Genomic DNA, 14,703 nt, shown 5'->3' with positions numbered 1-14,703 from the left:
CTTGATAGCATTCACCGATTACTCTAGCCACAGGTCCCCCCATGGCGTAAGACCTGTAGCATGTTAGAGTTTGCATATCAGTGCAGAGTTTAATGTGATCTAAGCTTGAGTAGGTGACAGAACTGGGGTGACCAATAAATGTCTGCTTAATAAAGCAATTAATAGCATTTAATTATTTTGTAGTGATCATCTCGTGAAATTTCAGATGCTTCCTATTTTAATGTACCTTTGCCTTTCTCTGTGTATTTATGCTTTGTATTTATGGAGATAAGGAGATGAGCTAGAGAAATATGTACCTTATTTATCAATCATACTTATTATTTGTACTCATGTTCATTGGCAAACTGTTGGCAATTTACCATGGATTTTTAGCTACATCAGCTAGTAAAGAAAACTTCTTCACCAGAATCTATTTTACTATTTCAAATGACATTAAGTTACTGATATTTCTCATAAACATGTATTTTCACTCGCTCTTCTTTTCCTCTCCTACTAATCTCATTACAGTGGGAGTCAATGTGAGGAAAGAAAGTGGCTTCTTCAGGTAGAAGTATGTAGTCATAGCCATACTATAATTAACAGCCTTGTTTTCTCAAATCACAAGGCATGTTGCCCTAAAAAAATGTAATATACACACACACACACCACCAGAAGGAATCAGAATGAATTAACACAGACATTTTTGATTGTGGACAGTATCTATCCTCCAAAAGAACAAAACAGAATTAAGCAGCAAACACGAGTGAGTGACTATGTGTGTGGTGGATAGGATATTGGTAAATTAATATTCCAGAACTCTGAATAGATTTGGAATTGAATTTCAGGAAGAAATTAGTTTAGTTTTATTTTAGCCAAACAGCATTATCTAAACTTAATTACTCTTCCTCAATGCTTGAAGTATTTCCATTTACAGAAGTGACAATTCTCTAACAAAACTGGCAATGAATACCAGAACCGAAGTGATACATCTTCTCTATGACATCGATATTTAGATTATTTAGATAGACATATAGATAAATCACAGTCTGACATCTCATCTTTGAGGGAAGGAAATCTGCTATAAAAACAACTGTGCACAGCAAGTGCAAAACTATACTAACATATTTACCTTAATTTTTTATAAGAAAAATATTTTGAATATTTATTATGGTTGCAACATACAGTAGTTTCACGAATACAAGCCGCACGGATTATAAGCCGCACCCCCGGTGCCTCGACAATGTTGCTGTCTTTGTCAATAGATAAGCCGCACCCCGAATATTAGCCGCACTTTCGTTCGTCGCGAGAATCCGTGCGCAGCTTTCACAAATTGGCCAATTAGTAACAGGATCGCGGCATAGCGGGCTTTACTGGGTCGGGGCGGGGCCAGGCAGGCTCGGCCCGCTCATGGTTGCCGACGGGGCCGGGTGGCCCAGCTCAGCGCCACGGCTCGGCGGGGCTGGCCGGGTGGTGCTGCCGCCGCCGCCGGGCTCGCTGGCCCCCCTCTCCCGTCAGCACCGCCCCGCTGCCGCGTTCGCTCGCCCGGCTGGCAGGGCTGCCGCCGCCGGGCTCGCCGTCCGCCCCGCTGCCGCTTTCGCTCGCCCCGCGCCGCGCCTCGCGAGCGCCGCGCCCGCCCCGCTTTCGCGGCTCGCGGCGGCGCTTTCGCGGCTCGCGGTTCGCGGCTCGCGGCTCGCGGTTCGCGGTTCGCGGCGGCGCTTTCGCGGCTCGCGGTTCGCGGCTCGCGGCTCGCGGTTCGCGGCTCGCGGTTCGCGGCTCGCGGCTCGCGGTTCGCGGCTCGCGGCTCGCGGCTCGCGGCTCGCGGCTCGCGGCTCGCGGCTCGCGGCTCGCGGCGGCGCTTTCGCGGCTCGCGGCTCGCGGCGGCGCTTTCGCGGCTCGCGGTTCGCGGCGGCGCTTTCGCGGCTCGCGGTTCGCGGCGGCGCTTTCGCGGTTCGCGGTTCGCGGCTCGCGGTTCGCGGTTCGCGGCTCGCGGTTCGCGGTTCGCGGCTCGCGGCTCGCGGCTCGCGGCTCGCGGCTCGCGGTTCGCGGCTCGCGGCGGCGCTTTCGCGGCTCGCGGTTCGCGGCTCGCGGTTCGCGGCTCGCGGCTCGCGGCTCGCGGCGGCGCTTTCGCGGTTCGCGGCTCGCGGTTCGCGGTTCGCGGCTCGCGGTTCGCGGCTCGCGGTTCGCGGCGGCGCTTTCGCGGTTCGCGGCTCGCGGTTCGCGGTTCGCGGCTCGCGGTTCGCGGCTCGCGGTTCGCGGCGGCGCTTTCGCGGTTCGCGGCGGCGCTTTCGCGGCTCGCGGTTCGCGGCGAGCGGCGGCGCTTTCGCGGCTCGCGGTTCGCGGCGAGCGGCGGCGCTTTCGCGAGCGCCGCTTTCGCTCGCCCCGCCGGCAGGGCTGCCGCCGCCGCCACCACGCTCGCCGGCCACCCCCTCCCGTCTGCACCGCCGCCGCGTTTCCTCGCCCTGGCCGGCACTGCAGGCCCCCGCACCGCCGGCTCCCCCACGCTGCTGGCCCCGATTATGCTGGGCTTCCCCCGCTGCCAGGCAGCCCCACCCGCCGGCCTTCCTGCTTCTGCCATGCTCCCCTGCACTGCTAGCCCCAGTTCTCCCGGGCTCCCCCGCCCTGCTGACTCAGGCTCTGCCGCCCGCCCCCAACACTGCTGGCCCCGCCTCTGCCAGGCTTTCCCACCTCTGCCGGGGCCGGCCGGGCTCCAGCTTGGCTTGGGGCTGCCGCGGGCTCTCACTTCCGTGTTGGCAGCTTTTAGAATTTTGTTAATAGATTAGCCGCCCCGGAATATTAGCCGCACTTCCGGGTTTCCACCAAAATTTTGGTCAAATTGGTGCGGCTTGTATTCGTGAAATTACTGTAACTGCATCTGTAGAGCTGGGATTTGTTTTCAGGTATAATGCAGTTTCCAGAGATAAAAAATAGAGCTGGAATTCTTGGCATCCATGTTTCACACCACAGGTACAACTTCACTATATCAATTTTGCCCCTTTGCTCAACTAACAACAAATTCAGGATATATTTAATAAGAATCACCAGAGTATCTAGCTTTTCTTTTAATAAAGCAGTTTGGAACATTTATGAAACAAGAGAATTGTAACAAAATGAAACTTCAACAGAGACAAGGACCATGAGGATGCCAGTAAAACAGCAGTAACAAAGAAGCACCCAACAGCACTTTTGATATCAACACCTCAAAACCAGGGAATTTCAAACACCGCTTTTTAGAACTGAGGAGAAGGGCAACTCTCTTACACCTCTTTGGTATACCAAGTTCAACGTGCTGTAAGACTTCTATCAAAGTTTCCCTTCAAAACAAGATCATTTCATCACGTATCTGCACTTGGCACGAATCTCACCTCCAAACAGAGCACATCTTTCAGCTGACACCTGGTGCACAGACAGCTGCTCCCTGTGTTAGGGCCAAGCTGCCAGATGTGTGACAGCAGCCCTGCACCTCTGCAGCAGCCAGGCCAAATAACTCCGGAAACAAGAGAAAGCTCCCTAGCAAAGCAGCATCCCTGAGCCTGCATCCAGGAAACTTTCCTCTCTTTAGAAGAAAGAGAGTCCATAACAAGTATATACAAAACCATGGCATTTTCCCATTTTTCAGTCACCTACAAGAGCTTTTACTTCTTTGGCCTGAAAGGTCACAGGATCATATAATAAAAAGGATTTAAGAGCTAAACAGTCCTTCAAGCCTTTCTGCACAACAAAGAACACTCCAATTTGGGCAAATTCAAATCCAGAATTGCCGTTCTTTAATGCTGACGTTTTAAAGGACAGTTATTGAGGATAAACTTGTGTTCAACTTTTTTCATCTTCATAAGCTGTTTATACTTAAATACATCAAAGCCCTAAGGACACTAGGAAAAAAAAAAAAAGGCATTTGTCAACATTTAGGGTATAACTTAAGAAGCTTCAGTTAACTGATTGGTATCAACCATGCTGTATCTACCAGAAATGTTTTAAATGCCAAACCATAAACTGGTGATGTACCGGACATAATCTGTTTTTTGTTCCAAAGGGAGTTGGGTGACAAAACAATTGTGTAGTAATTTCACTGTCAGCCAGCTCTGCAGTCTAACAACTGAAAACATACAAGTGAGTCAGCAGAGCTTTTATTTTTGTGAATAAGATTGTATTTAACATGTGATATGTGGTATAAGTAATACTCAGTGTACTAAGTTGCTGAAGATGAAAGTATCTGAGAAATAAAAATACATTTAATTAATATAAAGTAAATTTAATTTAAAAATATAAAAAACTGTGTTTAATATACATGATGGTTTATGACAACTAGATTGAACTGCATGTGGTTTTGATGTATTCTAATCAAAGCCTTTTTTATTCTTTCACTTTCTGTTCTGGGTGTGTAGAAGTAGTTCAGATACTTAATTATATTAGCCACACTTTCTCACAGACATTAATGCTGGAAACATTTCAAATCATTTTTTTATAAGCCCAGTACATCAGCAGACTGAGAAAGACTGAAAAAAATGATGGCTGGCTCAAAACAACTATGGTTTGTGTGGGAGGGGGCAGATCAAGTTCAGTGAAGGTGGAATGGTGCTCTGCCCCACATCCCACACCTTTGGAGCTTCCAGTGCAGTTGTCAGTGACTGGCACACTGGAAGCAATGTCCCACCCCTGTCCTGGAACTCCAGTAAAGCACTGGAGTGGTCATCAGAGCAGAAGCCCCACCTGGGAGAGGATGGCCGCAGGAGGCCAGAGCAAACAAAAATACACGGCACAAAGATGGACCTGGTTGTGTCCCTCATTACTGGGGCTTTGAAGGAAACATTTTCCTGGCTTTTTCCTTTATAGCCTGCCCCTTGTATGATTTAACGGGAGAAATTACCTCTTGGGACTAGACACTGGTCCATGAGGAGGTCCTAAAGCTGCTGGGTTCTGAGACAGGAATGTATCAAGATCTTGGCCCCATTAATCCAGAGGATCCTTTGCAGGTTGAGTGGTATTCTGCTATCCATGGGCTGTCAGTTCATGCATAGCAGCATGGACCAGAGGATCCCACCCATCCAATCCAATTTCACTCACACAGCTTTAAGTACGCTGAAAAGCAAGACTCTGTATGGGAAAAGGGTTTGTGGTGAAATCATCCCTACAAGAAGGAGCAAGATTGTAAGACAGCAGATAATAATACTGAGAGGCCCCTTTAAGGTCTTTAAGGCTATGGTTTTGGGCTAACCATCCCCTTTTGGGGTGGCACAAAGGAAAGAGTGTCAGGAAGTGGTATGCTCAGACAGAGCATTATAGCCACATTCACAGAGGGAAGTTGTTGTCTCTCCCCAGCTCCCCCGCTGCCTGCCCCCCACCACAAAAGGGGGTTTTTAAAATGGGATATTTGGTAGCTGAGATTTGCTAGACTAAAAGCAGTAGAAGAAACTAAGAAATGTTACTAAATTAGCAGTAATTTTGCAACATCTTTGACAGTAAGTCTTTTGCTCTTCAAGTTGGCCCTAGAAACCAAAAAGATAATCACAGTAGCCTATCAAAAGTCTTCATATATGTGTCTTTTTCTGTATCACAAAAAATGCCTGCTAGAATGTAGTTGCATAGAGATGTAGAGTTGAGACTCTAATAGCAGCCTAATGTATATGAGAGTTCTGCTATGCAGAATGCACACAGAAGTGTTTGCTTGGGTGCACACACTGCAAATTCCTCACCTTCAGACAGAAATTGAAACTGATGAAACATCAAAGATTTATAACTACTTGAAACACCACCACTTCTGCCCCAAAGGGAAAAGTTAACCTCAGGCTTTCAACCCTCCAAATTAATAAGCAGTCCTTAGACCTTAAAGTCTTTATTAGGTCTTCAAATTTAGTGTTCTCACTGTACCTACCACAGTTCTCTCACAAATTTGCTTAAATAGAATGATTTAATTCCTAACAATAAAGTTGGACCAAAATAAAAGAAAAACATTGTGCACATTTACAAGTATGCGTCAATACATTAGCAGCAAAGAAACATATCATTATTACAAAATGCAGGCCTCAAATTAAAGGCTTCAAAAGCATTTTTATTTCAAATCAGTTTTTAAAGAGTATGATTTGTCTAACGTGTTATTAGGACCTCTTCAGATGAAAGGAGAAAAATGGATTAATAACAAAGAGCATACTGATTGAAATCTAATTTCTATTATCACAGCTAAATGATGTTTTTGCATGCAAGCTGAAGCTGTGTATTTTGAGATACGCAGTCCCCTAACACAATGTCACTCATTTCTCTGCTCTTACTTAGAGCCATTTCCTGTTGAATTGAAAATAGCAGTACCTCAAGTAACTACACAATATAAAATGCTTCCAATTAGAAGTCAAGTCTCTAACTAGAGAAAAGAATTAAATCAATCATTCCCAGTGTTTTCAGCTGAAGAATAATATCCACATAAAACCACTTTAAAATATTATGTACCTGGACTATTATCAGCACTACTCAGATGATTAATTTTTCACCTCCCAAATCACACAGCTATAAAACTCCTAACAGAATTTCTAGTCCATCAAATAATATTTTTAAAAAACACAGAACAAATTGAATCAGGAAGAACTCTAGACAATGAAAGACATTAAAACACTACAAAAATAAAAGAAACATATCATGAGCTGCCCCAGGTTCACAGATCCTCTATATTGTGCCAAGTACTCAAAAATCCTATAAACTGATCTGGAGGGTGGGAGTTAGTTTAACCCCAGAAGTGAAACCCTTGATCCAGACAAGCCTTTTAAAAGCACAGAGAGCTCCAGCCCAACCCCATCTTCCAGACCTTCAGGGCTCCTAGGAACTACTTCTAGAGTAAAACATCCTGGCTAGGAGCACAGCCCAATTTCTCCCTTCCAGGCTTTGTGGTAGACAGCATGAGAGAACTGTGTTTAATTGGCCTCTAGTGGAAGAGTATTGTTATTCCTAAAGGTTATCAGGGAGCCAGCTGGGATGAAAGGCTGAGGACACGCATTTTAGTTTCCACTGATCTGCATTTTCTGATGTGAAAAAAAATTCTTGCAAAACTTAGATCCGTTGTCACCAGTACTGACACCACCCTGTGCTGCTGGAATATCTTTCATCACTGAATGCACTGAAAATCAAACACCTGCAGCACGTGTTCTTACTTCTCTTGTTAGTTCCTAGACTGAGGGGAGATGTGTAAGTAAATTAGTACTGTGTGCAGCACAGCTTTTGCTAACCTTTTACAACGGGGACTAGGAGTCTTCCAAAAAGCAGAGAGAAGAACCAGGTATCATAAGATTATGAGTGAAGTAATAGCAGAAAATGTAAATGATGGGATGTCACATGTGGAAAGTCGAGGCTTCCTGATCAGCTGTAGACAATAGCTACACAGTAGTTTTAGGCCAACTGCAACCTAACTTTTAGTCTGGACAATAAAATGATGCTAAGACATTTAATTTTTTACTTCAAATTGCTGGCTTCTATCACAAAATCTAATGAGCATATCAAATTAAAGAATTCATCTTCTCAACACAATGATGAAAAATGTTTCTTCACCTAACAATGAAAACCTTGATCTCCAATGAAAATCCTCTTATCATGGCACTGAAAGTGTTTACGGACCAGAAACCACCACCCCCGCCAACTATCTAGATGTTGATGAAGGGATGCCCAGTGATTTTATTTTTCTATCACTCTAATAATCTTGCAGGAAGCAACAAACATCTGCATCAACTTCTCGGCTAAAGCAAGAATGTGTTCTTGAATGTGTTCACCTTCAACTTTTTTTTCCACAAGACTCATTTTGCAGGTTCTTATTTTCAGTCTTTCAGCAGTGAACACAGACACTCTGCAGTTTCCATTGCATCGCTTTTACATCCCAGCTACAGCTGAACAGATTCAAGCTACTCATTCCTTCAATTGATAACTTATTTGGAAAAATACCATCTTATAGTAAGTAATCTATTTTTAGAGTTCTTGGAAAGTTCACCTGAACAAAGACAAGCTGGCTGGCTGTGTGTTAAACCTCACATTTAAATTCTACCTAGTCACTAGATACAGCACATCACCTCAGCCAGTGACATCTCATGGACTTTCTAGAAACGGTGACAGAAATCATACTGAAAACACTGAAAAACAGGATGTTCAAAATCCTCTTTCTGTGAGTGTGCAATATCAGGGAGATATTCAGCCTCCCAACACTTGAGCCTATGAATTGTCCCCACAAATGTCTACGCACAGAAAAGACCAAAACGATGCCTTGAACAAAGCTGAATTAATTAACCCTTCAAAAGTCAAATGAATAATAGAAATCCAACATGAATCTCAAGAACTGTGCTTTATCAGGCAGGAAATGCTTATGGCAATGAAATCAAACATCAACAGAAGAAAAGTTAAGACTGTTGCTCCACTAGCAATACCAGACACAATGCTGCTACTGAGCAGCGACAATGTTCCACACACATTGCCCTGGGAAAGAGCATACAGCCTTTTAGTCTCCCTTTCTGTACTAGTGTATTAAGTCAGAGCAGGTCATTAAGGTTACTTAGCATCTCCTCCAAACTGAAAATTTTAATCAGAGTTTACACTTCTGTCAGCCACTGTGTAGCTGTGTTTTTGCAGTTCCTACCAGAAAAGGTCACAATACTACTATTTTTGGGGAAAATTCATTAATAAAGGCATTTATCTAGTGCCAGGTCATTTTGCTGACCAGGTGGGCCTGTACACTTTTTTTCGAGCTTTTTTTATCAATAAGGACTGATTTTAATTTGTGTTGCTATGAACCTTCCTATGTGAAGCTTACAAACGATTAGTAGAGCCTGATGAATATTAATGTGCAAAGTAAAACAAGGGGATAAAAATATCTTCCAAAAGGTATTACTTTAGACATTCTGCCACTGTACCTTAGCTGCTGCTGTGATGAAAAAAATACATTAACTAACATCTCTAACCAAAGGTTTCTTTGCTAAAATCAAATAAACACTGCCTAAACTGAAGACATAATCAGCATTACAGTAAACTTAATATACTTACAGTAGTTTCACGAATACAAGCCGCACGGATTATAAGCCGCACCCCCGGTGCCTCGACAATGTTGCTGTCTTTGTCAATAGATAAGCCGCACCCCGAATATTAGCCGCACTTTCGTTCGTCGCGAGAATCCGTGTGCAGCTTTCACAAATTGGCCAATTAGTAAGAGGATCGCGGCATAGCGGGCTTTACTGGCTCGGGGCGGGGCCAGGCAGGCTCGGCCCGCTCATGGTTGCCGACGGGGCCGGGTGGCCCAGCTCAGCGCCACGGCTCGGCGGGGCTGGCCGGGTGGTGCTGCCGCCGCCGCCGGGCTCGCTGGCCCCCCTCTCCCGTCAGCACCGCCCCGCTGCCGCGTTCGCTCGCCCGGCTGGCAGGGCTGCCGCCGCCGCCGCCGGGCTCGCCGGCCGCCCCGCTGCCGCTTTCGCTCGCCCCGCGCCGCGCCTCGCGAGCGCCGCGCCCGCCCCGCGGCGCTTTCGCGGCTCGCGGCGGCGCTTTCGCGGCTCGCGGTTCGCGGCTCGAAGCTCGCGGTTCGCGGCTCGCGGCTCGCGGTTCGCGGCTCGCGGCTCGCGGTTCGCGGCTCGAGGCTCGCGGCTCGCGGTTCGCGGCTCGCGGCTCGCGGTTCGCGGTTCGCGGCTCGAGGCTCGCGGTTCGCGGTTCGCGGCTCGCGGCTCGCGGTTCGCGGCTCGCGGCTCGCGGTTCGCGGCTCGCGGCTCGCGACGGCGCTTTCGCGGCTCGCGGTTCGCGGCTCGCGGTTCGCGGTTCGCGGCTCGCGGCTCGCGGTTCGCGGCTCGCGGCTCGCGGTTCGCGGCTCGCGGTTCGCGGCTCGCGGCTCGCGGCTCGCGGCTCGCGACGGCGCTTTCGCGGCTCGCGGTTCGCGGCTCGCGGCTCGCGACGGCGCTTTCGCGGCTCGCGGTTCGCGGCTCGCGGCTCGCGGTTCGCGGTTCGCGGCTCGCGGCTCGAGGCTCGCGGCTCGCGGCTCGCGGCTCGCGGTTCGCGGCTCGCGGCTCGCGGCTCGCGGCTCGCGACGGCGCTTTCGCGGCTCGCGGTTCGCGGCTCGCGGTTCGCGGCTCGCGGTTCGCGGCTCGCGGCTCGCGGCTCGCGGCTCGCGGTTCGCGGCTCGCGGCTCGCGGCTCGCGGCTCGCGGCTCGCGGCTCGCGGTTCGCGGCTCGCGACGGCGCTTTCGCGGCTCGCGGTTCGCGGCTCGCGGCTCGCGACGGCGCTTTCGCGGCTCGCGGTTCGCGGCTCGCGGCTCGCGGTTCGCGGCTCGCGGCGGCGCTTTCGCGAGCGCCGCTTTCGCTCGCCCCGCCGGCAGGGCTGCCGCCGCCGCCACCAGGCTCGCCGGCTGCCCCCTCCCGTCTGCACCGCCGCCGCGTTTCCTCGCCCTGGCCGGCACTGCAGGCCCCCGCACCGCCGGGCTCCCCCACGCTGCTGGCCCCGATTCTGCTGGGCTTCCCCCGCTGCCAGGCAGCCCCACCCGCCGGCCTTCCTGCTTCTGCCATGCTCCCCTGCGCTGCTAGCCCCAGTTCTCCCGGGCTCCCCCGCCCTGTTGGCTCAGGCTCAGCCGCCCGCCCCCCACACTGCTGGCCCCGCCTCTGCCAGGCTTTCCCACCTCTGCCGGGGCCGGCTGGGCTCCAGCTTGGCTTGGGGCTGCCGCGGGCTCTCACTTCCGTGTTGGCAGCTTTTAGAATTTTGTTAATAGATTAGCCGCCCCGGAATATTAGCCGCACTTCCGGGTTTCCACCAAAATTTTGGTCAAATTGGTGCGGCTTGTATTCGTGAAATTACTGTACATGTTGTTCAGAACACCCAAGACAACATCAGCCTGTTTTCTTTCTGAATCAATAAATAATCACAATTTCTTGAAATAAAGGAATTCATTTCTGAAAGAAAAAACAAACAAACAAAACATAAGTTAAATTATTCACAGGTTTTTTTTACTAGCCACATTGTGATAATACCTGAAAATACATTATAACAGCTGTGAAATTTGCATGAACGTGTTACAATTTCATTAAAAAACCTGCATAATTTAATCTTCATTTGTAAGGGTAAACATAATGTTTTATAATACTCAAAATATGTTTCACATGTAGGTTAGTGTTACTTGAGCTTCAGGGAGTTTAGTATTTCTGTTTTATTTTGTACCACCCAGGAAAAAAGGTTTTATTTTCAGGAAACAAGTATTCTCAATTTATACCAAAAATGCCTTTGAAAAATATTTTAACAGAAAATGGAACCATGTAGGAAAAAACTTAACATTTTTCTTTTGCAAAAAAAAATCAGATTTTGCTTGAATATTAATGGGAAAAGGATTTCAAGAAAATCCTGCATATTATGTCCCAGAGTACCTCCCTTTATCCCTTTTAAATATGTATTAATGAGAACACAGGAAGAAAAGAAACAGGTAGGCTGAAAAATAGACTTTTGCAGTAAAGTCAATTTAAAAGTGGAATAGGTTGGCGAGAAAATGAAGACTACTCTATACATATATACATGTGTATATATACTCTATATACAGTTCATTTCTACTGCTCTGGCAGGAGTTTAAGAGGGCATAACTTTCCCTCTAGTGAGAAATTAAACTGATTTTAAAAATTTGGCTTCGAGCATCTATGAATACACTCCAGTTTGCAAGTTTTGTTTCTTATCCTAAAATAACAAAACATTAAAAGATTTCCATCAGTGTTGTGGAACTTGCTGCCAACAGGGAATTTTAAGCATTTTTGACAAGTGAATGTATTCCTTCAGATTCCTGGATTATTTTTTTTTTAACTGAATAACTAAATTATTAGATTTTTTCCTTACTGTTTGTGACCCCTTTGAACCACTCCTCAGCCATACTACAGATGAGCACACTCAACAATAAGGAAAAAATTGCTTAGAATCTTTTTACTAATTTTTAACCTTTCAATACTGAGAGAAAATATTACTGAGGGTAAGTTGCAGTGAGAGAATATGTTAGGGTACATCTAGTCCATAAGTCCACTCACCATCTAAAGTTTCATAAAATTCTTGCAAGAAACAAGTTTCTTACAAAGAATCAATTGATGGCATTCAGGTGTTCATGAAAGGGATGTTGGTAGCATGATACAGCTTTCCAGTTTTGTCAGCCTTTCATGGAGCAGTGATTCTGACATCCTGCATTTATCTAGCCATAAAGAAATACAGACTGTCTACAAGCAACTTGATTTAGTGGAAGTTGTCCCTGCCCACAACAGAGGGGTTGAACCAGATGACCTTTAAAAGGGCCTTTCTGACTCAAGCTGTTCTATGATTCTTTTATTCCCAATAGCCCCTTGCCTGGTTTAACAACTTCCAGTTCTTCAAAAGTCATGTGTGGGTTCACAGAGAGTAAACAAATGCATGAAACATGGTAAATTGGTCTTTATAAGTCAAACTTAGGTATCTGTAGCTTTCCCTCACCAAACTATGTCTCTTACAATAAGAAAATATCCAAAGATTCCTTCATGTGCAGCTCACCTGCTCTGACTCTCATAGAAATGTCTCCACAAGACCAGCTGAAAGATAACCTATTCCTGCCTACAAATGCAGCAGTTCAATGCAGCCTCTCTGTCTTGGATAATGCAGTGAAGTTTTGTTTCACACCCACGTGCCTGGCCACATAATATTAAGACTGTCACCTAAGAGTAGAAGTGTGATTAGGTCGGCAGTGACCACATAGAAACATCAAGCCCCTGGTACCTTTTGCTTGTCGTGAATATACAGTGTAAAGATCATTAGAATAAAAATACTAGAAATTTGAGTGAGAAAAAATGAAATTAAACCAGAGGAATGTAAAATTTAGGGGGAAAAAAAAAAACATTTACTGACATTTAAGAAGTCATTGGTATAGCATATTACAGAAGATAATTCAGGGAAGAGTATAATGGTTTTATGAAGAAGTGAAAATATGAAGTCCTCTAAAAGAGTTTGTCTCACATTCCATTCTCAAGTAGTGACCAAAACTATCACTATTAAATATGAAGAGTTGATACCACTTATCTTCTCATGCAAAAACATTTTATGTTTTAATAAGCACTACTGAGAGTTTAACACTGTGAGTGTAAGGAATTAAAAACAGTAAGAGAAGAAAGTGATTTAAGGTGAGATAGTCTAAATATGAAAATACATCTAATCAGTATGATGCAATATTGATATGATTATAAAATTTTACACAAACATTAGTCAAGGTATTTATAATTAGTGTTGCCAACACCGCAGAGGGTCTTTAGCTGGAAACATTGTAGTAAAAGAATTGCAATGATTAAACATGACAAATATAAAGACAGCAAAATGTGTAAAATGTTTTTAACATCCACACCCCCAGAGCAGTGTTATGTTTATTTTTAACATCCTCCAAATGTAGGACTTCAGAAGAATTCAACTAATCAACTAGCACATATATTAATTTACTGAAATAGAATCAAGGATGTCCAGACAGCCTTCTGCCTACTTCCCTCTAGTTACTTTGAGAAACTGTTAGCAGGAAACATCCATGACGGTATTTTTCCATGATTCTATTATCCTTAATATTGTATTCCCAGTGTTGAAAACTAGAAAATAAAAACACAACTTCTTGTCTCACCTGTAGTGAGAATGAAAATAGCTGCTCTCACTCTTCTGTGTAAAAACCCACACTACAAACCTTTGGGAATTTCACCAGCTTTTTTTCCCTACTATCACAATTTTTGTATTTATCAAAACTTCTCCAGCACCCAGATATACACAAAATTCCCCATCCACAGTGATGTGGAAATATTACTATGTCATACATAGATTTATATTCCATTTGTACTTTTGTTTATTTTAACTTGCCAATTCAGCATCAGGGTAACAAGTTAAATGTGTTTTATAGTCCTCCAAAAGCCCCAGCTAGGTTCAATGCTGATTCTTTTCAAGATGTCCTGCAAGCTCTCCAAAAGTAACAGTTTATAGATACTTAACTACTTCTAGAATATCACAACACAGCAAACAAAAAACTTATTTTTATCTGAGTTAACTCAGTTTTAATTATTCTGCCTGTATTTTAATTTATTATTAAAAATAGGCTTGTAATTAACCCTTTTGCATGGTGATTCACTGAATAACTCATCTTCTTTCCTTCATCTTCTCTTTATAAAGTCTTATAATCATTTTTTAAGTTATAAGTCACATTTTGACCCAGCCTTTCCAAATTTATCCTTATACAGACATTTCTTCTGCACATAGCCACATCTCTAGGTTGCTTTTCTATCATACTTTTTTGGTTTGGTTTTGGGTTTTTTTGGCAGGAAGGGGTTTGCCACAAAGGCAACCCAGAGCACTACCATGCAAGGTAAATGAAGTTTTCCAGAAAAGAGCAGCAGAATTGATGCAAGGACAGCCAATTAGCCCACAACAAAATGTGTTCAGTGCTAGTCAGTCCCTTTAAATTAACTTAGAGGAGCATAAGGTAATAGTGTAGAGGAGACTAAAATAATGCTTATAATGAGTGAAATAGGGAGAAAATGTAACAACAGACCTTTTTTTGCTGAAAAGAGAAAAAAAACCCTGAATTATACCTAATTTCAGTAGTGTTGGATAAACAGAAAGCCAATTAAGGACTTTGCTTCAGGTTCAATTTTCATCCTGAAAATGGGTTAGCATACCTGAAGCTTATGGAACATCACTCTTACATTTCAATTTATTTCTTTCCCTTAAAAACATTAGAATGCAAACCCAGCAGTGTCATGGACAACTACTCAA

At 45.2% G+C, this 14,703-nt stretch overlaps 1 protein-coding gene across 5 annotated transcripts in view; it reads right to left on the bottom strand.

The window, feature by feature from the left end:
- The window catches only part of LRRC4C (leucine rich repeat containing 4C), a 498,621-nt gene that overhangs the window by 282,505 nt on the left and 201,413 nt on the right, over window positions 1–14,703 (bottom strand). For all 5 annotated transcript variants that reach the window (XM_033061880.2, XM_033061881.2, XM_033061879.2 and 2 more), the window contains one exon: window positions 10,770–10,859. The gene's annotated coding sequence lies outside the window, so the exon portion shown is untranslated. The remainder of the gene's footprint in view (window positions 1–10,769; window positions 10,860–14,703) is intronic.

Source organism: Catharus ustulatus, chromosome 6 (genome assembly GCF_009819885.2).
Source record: "Catharus ustulatus isolate bCatUst1 chromosome 6, bCatUst1.pri.v2, whole genome shotgun sequence".
In the NCBI taxonomy this organism is placed as follows: domain Eukaryota; kingdom Metazoa; phylum Chordata; class Aves; order Passeriformes; family Turdidae; genus Catharus; species Catharus ustulatus.
Note: the sequence above shows the minus strand (reverse complement) of the source record. Positions and strands in the feature narration are given on the sequence as shown.